We start from the raw sequence: 7173 nt of genomic DNA, 5'->3' as shown, positions 1-7173 counted from the left end.
TGCCACTTTGGTGTGATGCAGGAAACCCTGAGTGATTCCTTGGTCCTTTTTCCTCTTAGTGACAGCTGTAGGGAGGTAGGTATAGCAGTAAGTACCCTAGCATACCCAGGATGGCTGCTAGCACAGGTTCTTTGATTTGCTTTTCTAAAGGAAAGTAACTCAAAAGGGGTTAACAATCTTACTTTAATCAAACATATATATCATTCACTCAGTTCAGGGGGAAAAGTCAGCACCCTGAACTTCAGAAAGTACAAACAGAAATTACAAGCAGACAAAAAATACAGAGAAAATAACACAATTCAACAGACAGGACTTCTAGCTATCTGACCATTACATGCATACATACATACAGACATAGTTACCAGAGAGAGAGAAGCACCAATATCTAGATTTTTCAAAGCTGGGGGACTTAACGGCTGCCCAGTCTCATCTGGCCAGATCACACAACTCTTCCTATAAGTGATCCCTAAAGCAAAACCTCACCTTAGGGTATGTGTATCTCTATCTCTATGTATCTATGTATCTATCTATCTATGTATCTATGTATCTATCTATGTATCTATCTATGTATCTATGTATCTATGTATCTATGTATCTATCTATCTATCTATGTATCTATGTATCTATCTATCTATCTATCTATCTATCTATCTATCTATCTATCTATCTATCTATCTATCTATCTATCTATCTATCTATCTATCTATCTATCTAGCCTTCTCCAGGGTCAGAGCCCTTCACAATCTTCGTGACCCACTGCCTAATTACAAAGTAACAAAAGGTGTGGGCCTTCCTGAAAAACAAGCCTCCCCTAAGCAAGCTTCTCTTGTTGGACTCCAAGTGAGGCCCTTTAAGGGGCAGGGAAGATCTTCAAATTGCCTTACCATTACAGTGGGAGATGAGGCAACTTCCCCCTTCTCCACTGACCTTTTAGGTGGCATCATATAACTCTGAAAATTTCCAGAGAGGGGTTGGGAATAGGTTGGCTCTTTCCCACTCTGACCTGACATGTGACAACTATTCTCTCATGGCTGCTAGAGTAGGGCCCTCTACTGGACAGATTTGCTCCTGTGCCCTGGCTGCCTTTTCCACTGTGTGTGTATTTTCCCCTGAGTGGGTAATCAAGCATTAACCTTCCAGTGAATGAATCCCGACTTGGAGGTGGCCTTATGGGAGCAAGTGGTCTGGAAGTCCAACAGGTTCAGCTGATAGGTAGCAAGTTGTGTTTCCTCATTGGAAAAGATGGCCATCAGCAAAAAGATGATCAGGAGTTATTTGGACAGTGTGGAGTCAGTATAAAATGTTTCTATGCTTATTTCCTGATCCCACAAATCGCTTTATGTTCTGATATTGTTTAATTAATTGTCAGGGAGAAGCTGTAACTCTAGTTACAAGTTAAGTTATTGAATCCTATTTTAAGTCATTCTGTCAATGTATGCTGAGTTTTTGGTGTTTTAGCATTTATTTCACATGTAGGAGACAAATACTTATTTCATACTTGATTCATATTTGAATACCTTTTTACATTCTTCTTTTTGGAGAGTTCCTATACATGAGCCAAAATCTAAATTTTAAATAATTTGTTTTTTTTCACCTATCAGATTGTCTAACATGATAAAACAGGAAAATGACAAATGTTAGAGGAGATTGGGAAAAATGGAACACTAATGCATTGCTGGTAGACTTGTGAACTGATCTAACCATTCTGGAGAACAATTTGGGACTATGTCCAAAGGGCTATAAAATTGTGCATACCCTTTGACCTTGCAATACCACTTCTAGGTCTGTATCCCAAAGAGATCATAAGAATGTGAAAAAGACCCACATATACAAAAATGTTTATAGCAGCTCTTTTTGTGATGGCAAAGAACTGGAAATTGAGGGGATATCCATCAATTGGGGAATGACTAAACAAGTTGTGGTATAGAAATGCAATGGAATACTGTTGTGCTATGAGAAATGATGAGCAGACAGACTTCAGAAAAACCTGGAAAGACTTATATGAACTGATGCTGAGGGAAATGAGCAGAACCAGAACATTGTGCAGAGTAACAGTCGCATTATGCAATGATGGACCTTGATAGACTGAGCTATTCTCAGCAATGCAAGGATGCAAGACAACTCCAAAAGACTCACCATGGAAAATGCTCTCTACATCCAGAGAAAGAACTTGGGAATCTGAATGCAAATGGAAGCATACTATTTGCTCTCCTTTTATTTTGTTGTTGTGTTTTATTTCTTCTTTCTCGTGGTTCCTCCCATGAGTTCTGATTCTTCTTTACATGATGATTAATGTGAAAATGTTTTAATATGAATGTATAAATAGAGCCTATGTTAGATTGCATGCCATCTTGGGGAGGGGGAAGGAGAAGGTAGGAGAGAAAATTAAAAACCCAAAATCTTATGGAAGTGAATGCTAAAAAATAAAAATTAATTAATTAATTATATATTAGAAATAATTTATTTTTGAGGCTCCCTTGAGATAGGGGTTTGATGAGACAATAAGTATGAGAAAGGGGAGTGTAGTTTCCTCAGGTGCTTCAGGACTGACTGAACCTGGTTCAGAGCACATGCAAGGGTCTGGAGCAGAGTGACTCCTTACGGGGAAGGAGTGGATACAGCATCCCTGGGTCCAATAGTAGTTCTTAAATTTAGCCTAGGATGACATAAAGTGCCTACTAAATCCTACCGCTATAGTGCTAGACCCTAGGGGAGATGATACAAGCATAAATTAGAAATGATCCCTGCATTCATGAATTTCTTACTTGGTATACAACTACAATCTGTCAATGATTCCATTTTGAATTTAGAGATTGTATAGAGCTGTGGAGTAGACCTGCCTACTTTAATGCTCCTTGGCCTCATTTGCTTCTGGGATCAAGGGGTAAGTGATGTTGGTATTATGCCTGCTTCTTCCTATGTGAGATGTCAGCCTCATTTAGTATCTAAGGCCTAGAGAGACAATTTTCTCAATCTCTTAAACCCTCACCATTCATAGGAGATCTAGGGATTTATTCTTTGACCTTAGAGGGCCAGACTATCATGGTGGACTTGTTTGAAAAGTGAAAGCCAATTTAAAGATAACCAATTGCTCGTGAGTTTTCCTTCCCAAAGATTATCACTGGGAAGAGAACTTTTATGTTTGGTGATCCCAGAGAGATCATGGAAACTTCTCACAGAGCATAGTTATGTTTAAGACAGATAACTTGGGCTGTCTTACCCAAGCATGTCTGTGACATATTTCTTACCCCCTTCATTTCTTTCTGATAATGATGATTTTTCTCTTTCCTAAGGTCATCTGCTTGGAAGTTGATATTTCCCTTCTCCTGACATAAGTACTTTGTCTGCATTAACATCTTTGTGGTGAGGAACGCATCTGCTCATTCCTGGAAAACTGTAAGCAAAGGAAAGGAAGTTAATCAAATGCCCCTAAAGAACAAAAGGAAATCTTGCCTGATGATTTTTCCCACGACCATGGAAAGCTTTTATGTTGCTTCTCTCTGCTCACACCACATCTAGTGGGGCCTCAATAGAATTATACAACTGTTTTCACGGCTCACATCAGGTGAGGAGCAGGTGATTGGCCCTTCATGCTTTCCAGTAATGGAAATTGCTCATGTGGATGACAAGGCTCTGTTCTTGGGGGTTTGATTTGGGGCCAAATGACCCAGAGCCATAAGAAAACACAAAACCACTGAACCCACTGTTTCCCAGGGACACTGATCCCCAGTGTCAAGAACCCCCACTTCATAAGGAAGCATCAAATTGAAAAAATTTACTCAGGGACAGAACCTGAAATTCCTAGTCCATTATTCTACCTAAAAATGAAGAAAGGAAGTGTGGAATGACAGAATGGTAGCTGGATTTAGAATCAGAGGAATTGTGTTCAAAGCTTAACTCTAGAAAGAACACTTAAGTTTTCTGAGTCTCAGTTTGCTCATCTTTGATAGAATTGGACCAGATGACCTTTGCATTCCTTTGTATGACCCTAGGACACTATGTTGTTTTCCCTCAAGAGAATGTGAGTTGCCTGAAAATGGGGACAGTCCCATTTTTTTCTTTGTATCCCATATGGAATTAATAAATTCTTGTTGAATTAAATTCATAAAAATCTCTAGGCTTTAAAGATATTTTGTAGATCAGAAATTAATTTTTTTCCAGTGACTAATATGGTACCATATTTTATAGATCAGAAGGAAAAACTTTGCCTGCCTATTAATATATTTTACTCCATATGCTCCCCCCAAGTGGCTATCATTTTAGAAATTGATATTATGAAGAAGCCAGGAGGAGAATTTATATATCTGACCCTATGAACTCAAGCCTGCCCACACTCTGGGATTAATTTGGACCCTAAACAGGAAGCATATAAAGAGCCCCTTCCTCTGAAAGGTTACTATCAAATGTCAGTCTAGCTGCTGTTGCCATTCAGCTGTTATTTAGACCCCTATCTAGATCCTGGCCCTGGGGTACCCAGAATTTTTATCCTGAGTTTGTAACATAAACTCATAAATAATTTGATTAGAATTTTTGAGCTTGATGAGACCACATCTAGTCCAACCTCTTCATTTTACAGATGAGGAAACTATGGCCTTAAGAAGTTGTCATTTACCCAAGGTGATAAAATGGTAAATGAACCTACATTCAAGCCAAGGTCTTCTGGTTTGATCTCCAGTGGTCTTTGCACTAGGTTATGTTGCTTCTTAGCTGTTCCTAGAACAAAAGCCCAGGAGTTTCAGCTTCTGTCTCTGGCTGTGCCACTCATTTGTTTGACAAAATCCCTTTATTTTGGAACCTGAGCTTTCCTTAGAAAGATGGTTCCTGATGCTGACTGACGGATTAAATTCTATTCTCACTTATCAAATGCTTCCTAGGGGCTGGGAATAGGCAGAGAAAATTGATGGTATTTCTGTTCACAAAGAGCTTGCAATAAAAAATGTACCCAAATATGTATGACAAAAGTTAACAAGAATGGCAGAGGAGATACCTAAACACAGAAATGAAGAATATTTGCAGAGGTCTGGTTCATTTTTAACTGAGGGTATCAGGGAAGGTTTCATGGGGCCAATGGTGCCTGAACTAGACCTTGAAGAAAGGGAATAATTTCAAATGGAAGAGATGAGGAAGAATTGCCCTTCAGACCCAGGAATGGTTTGTGTGAAAGGAATGAGTGAAGGCACATCAGGGGTTAGAGAGGGTGACCAGGGATGCAGTGTGATGAAGACCAGGCTATCAAGGTAGATTGGTTTGAAAAGTAAAAGCCTATTTAAAGGCAACCAATTACTCCCAAACTTTCCTTCACAAAGATTATCAGTAGGAAGAGAATTTTTGTATTTGGTGATTCCAGAGAGATCATGGAAACTTCTCATAGAGCTCAGCTATATTTATAAGACAGATAACTCAAGCTGCTTTACCCAAGCATGTCTCTGACACGTTTCCTACTCCCTGATTTCTTTCTGATAATCATGATTTTTTTCTTTCCCAAAGGGCATCTGCTTGGCAGTTGATATTTCCCTACTCCTGATATGAGCGCTTTGTTTGTCAGTATTAACATCTTCATGGTGAGGATCCCACCTGCTCATTCCTGGAAAACTATAAGCAAAGGAAAGGAAGTTAAATGCTCTGAAAATTTTTTGTGACTACTAGTAGGTGGAAAAGGCAAGAGAGGTCTCCTACGAAGGTAACAAACTTTATCGTATCCTAGGTCATCACCAGTCATCTTAACTTTTTTCTTGCCACTGGACTTCAACGACTCTAGAGGAAAGAGTAAGGCTGATGCTTTTGTGAAGCTCTGCCTCACTTAATAATTTGTGTACAAGTCAACACATCACTCTCAGGATATCATCAGTCATCTTCAAGAATGAAGGGGGAGAACAGGAAATAAGGCTGAGGAAGATGTTAAACCAGATTCTAGGGAGCCTTAAATGCTAGAGTCAAGGGCATAGAACCATAAATTTAGAGTAAAATAGGCTCTTAGGTCATATTAAACCTTGAATTTTGTAGGTGAAGAAATTGAGTTTCAGAGAGTTCACTTGATTTCCCCAAGGTCAAACAGGTAGTAAGTATCAGAGCAGAAATGGGAACTTTGATGCTGATGTCTTATATGATGTGCTATAGGAATTCATGTAAGAGTCTGCTCAAAAGAGCAGGGCAGTGGAATGGTGAGGCCTGTATGAATGCACAGAAGCAGGAAGGCTATTTTGGAAACTGTGCAAAAAGGTGGTTTAGATGGGGGAACCCGAGGCAGTCTCCATTACTGCGAATGTCTGGTGCAGAGCATGTGCAATGCAGGAGGCTGCCTCTAGTTGATCCCCCCTCTAATCCATTCTTTACACAGCTGCTAGAATAATCCTCTTGTTTTTGTGCATTTGCACAGGTCTGATCCAAACAGATTCCTATTGCATGCCCTTCCCAACCTCGGACCCTGCAAGCCTAGACTTTCAGCTCCTGCCTATTCCTGCCTGCTGCATTTGCCTGTACACATAACCATACATGCAGTTCTGTGGATGCCTATGACATGAACTACCTGCCCACTGTTTCCTGACTTGGCTGACCTCTCTGGACTTGACCTCTGACTTATCTGACAGTCAGAATCCCGGTATTGGTCTCTCCAGACACATTCTGTCCCATCAATTCTACAGATGCTCATTAAGTACCTACCATGCCTCAGTCATTATGCTAATTCCTGAGAATACAAAAGTGAAATAGGAAATTTAAAACTTATGTAGCCCACATGAACTCTTGGGATCCTGATTCCCATCTCCCATTTGCACGTTGACTTGGGTCCCTAGCAGGCTAGCTAACTACATATTCCCCCTAAAGGTTACTTATCTAGAAGGGTAGGAGGTGTTTTCTAAAGTTATCAGCTTGAGGTTCTATTCTGTATGTTCTCTCCAAAAAAGTTTGCCAGTGCCAGTTGATATCTTCTTAATGTCTCATGACTGATGGGATGTTTTCCTGAGCAGACAGAACAAGGATGGAAGGACACACACATTTCCCTGAACTAGGGGCAAACTCCCCTCCACCAAATCAGTTCCTGGGGGGAGTGGGCTCCCTGAAAGCCATTGCTTCAATTCTTTATACCCACTAAATTCACTTTTGAATGCAGCTAGCCAATGGATAAAGTTAAAGTTGCTCCTTTGTTTGCAGAAAATGCTACTGGCCTGCGTTAAG

This window comes from Petaurus breviceps, unplaced genomic scaffold, assembly GCF_028583685.1.
Source record: "Petaurus breviceps papuanus isolate PSGF00001 unplaced genomic scaffold, PetGlider_PUasm1.0 38, whole genome shotgun sequence".
NCBI classification, from domain to species: Eukaryota; Metazoa; Chordata; class Mammalia; order Diprotodontia; family Petauridae; genus Petaurus; species Petaurus breviceps.
Note: the sequence above shows the minus strand (reverse complement) of the source record.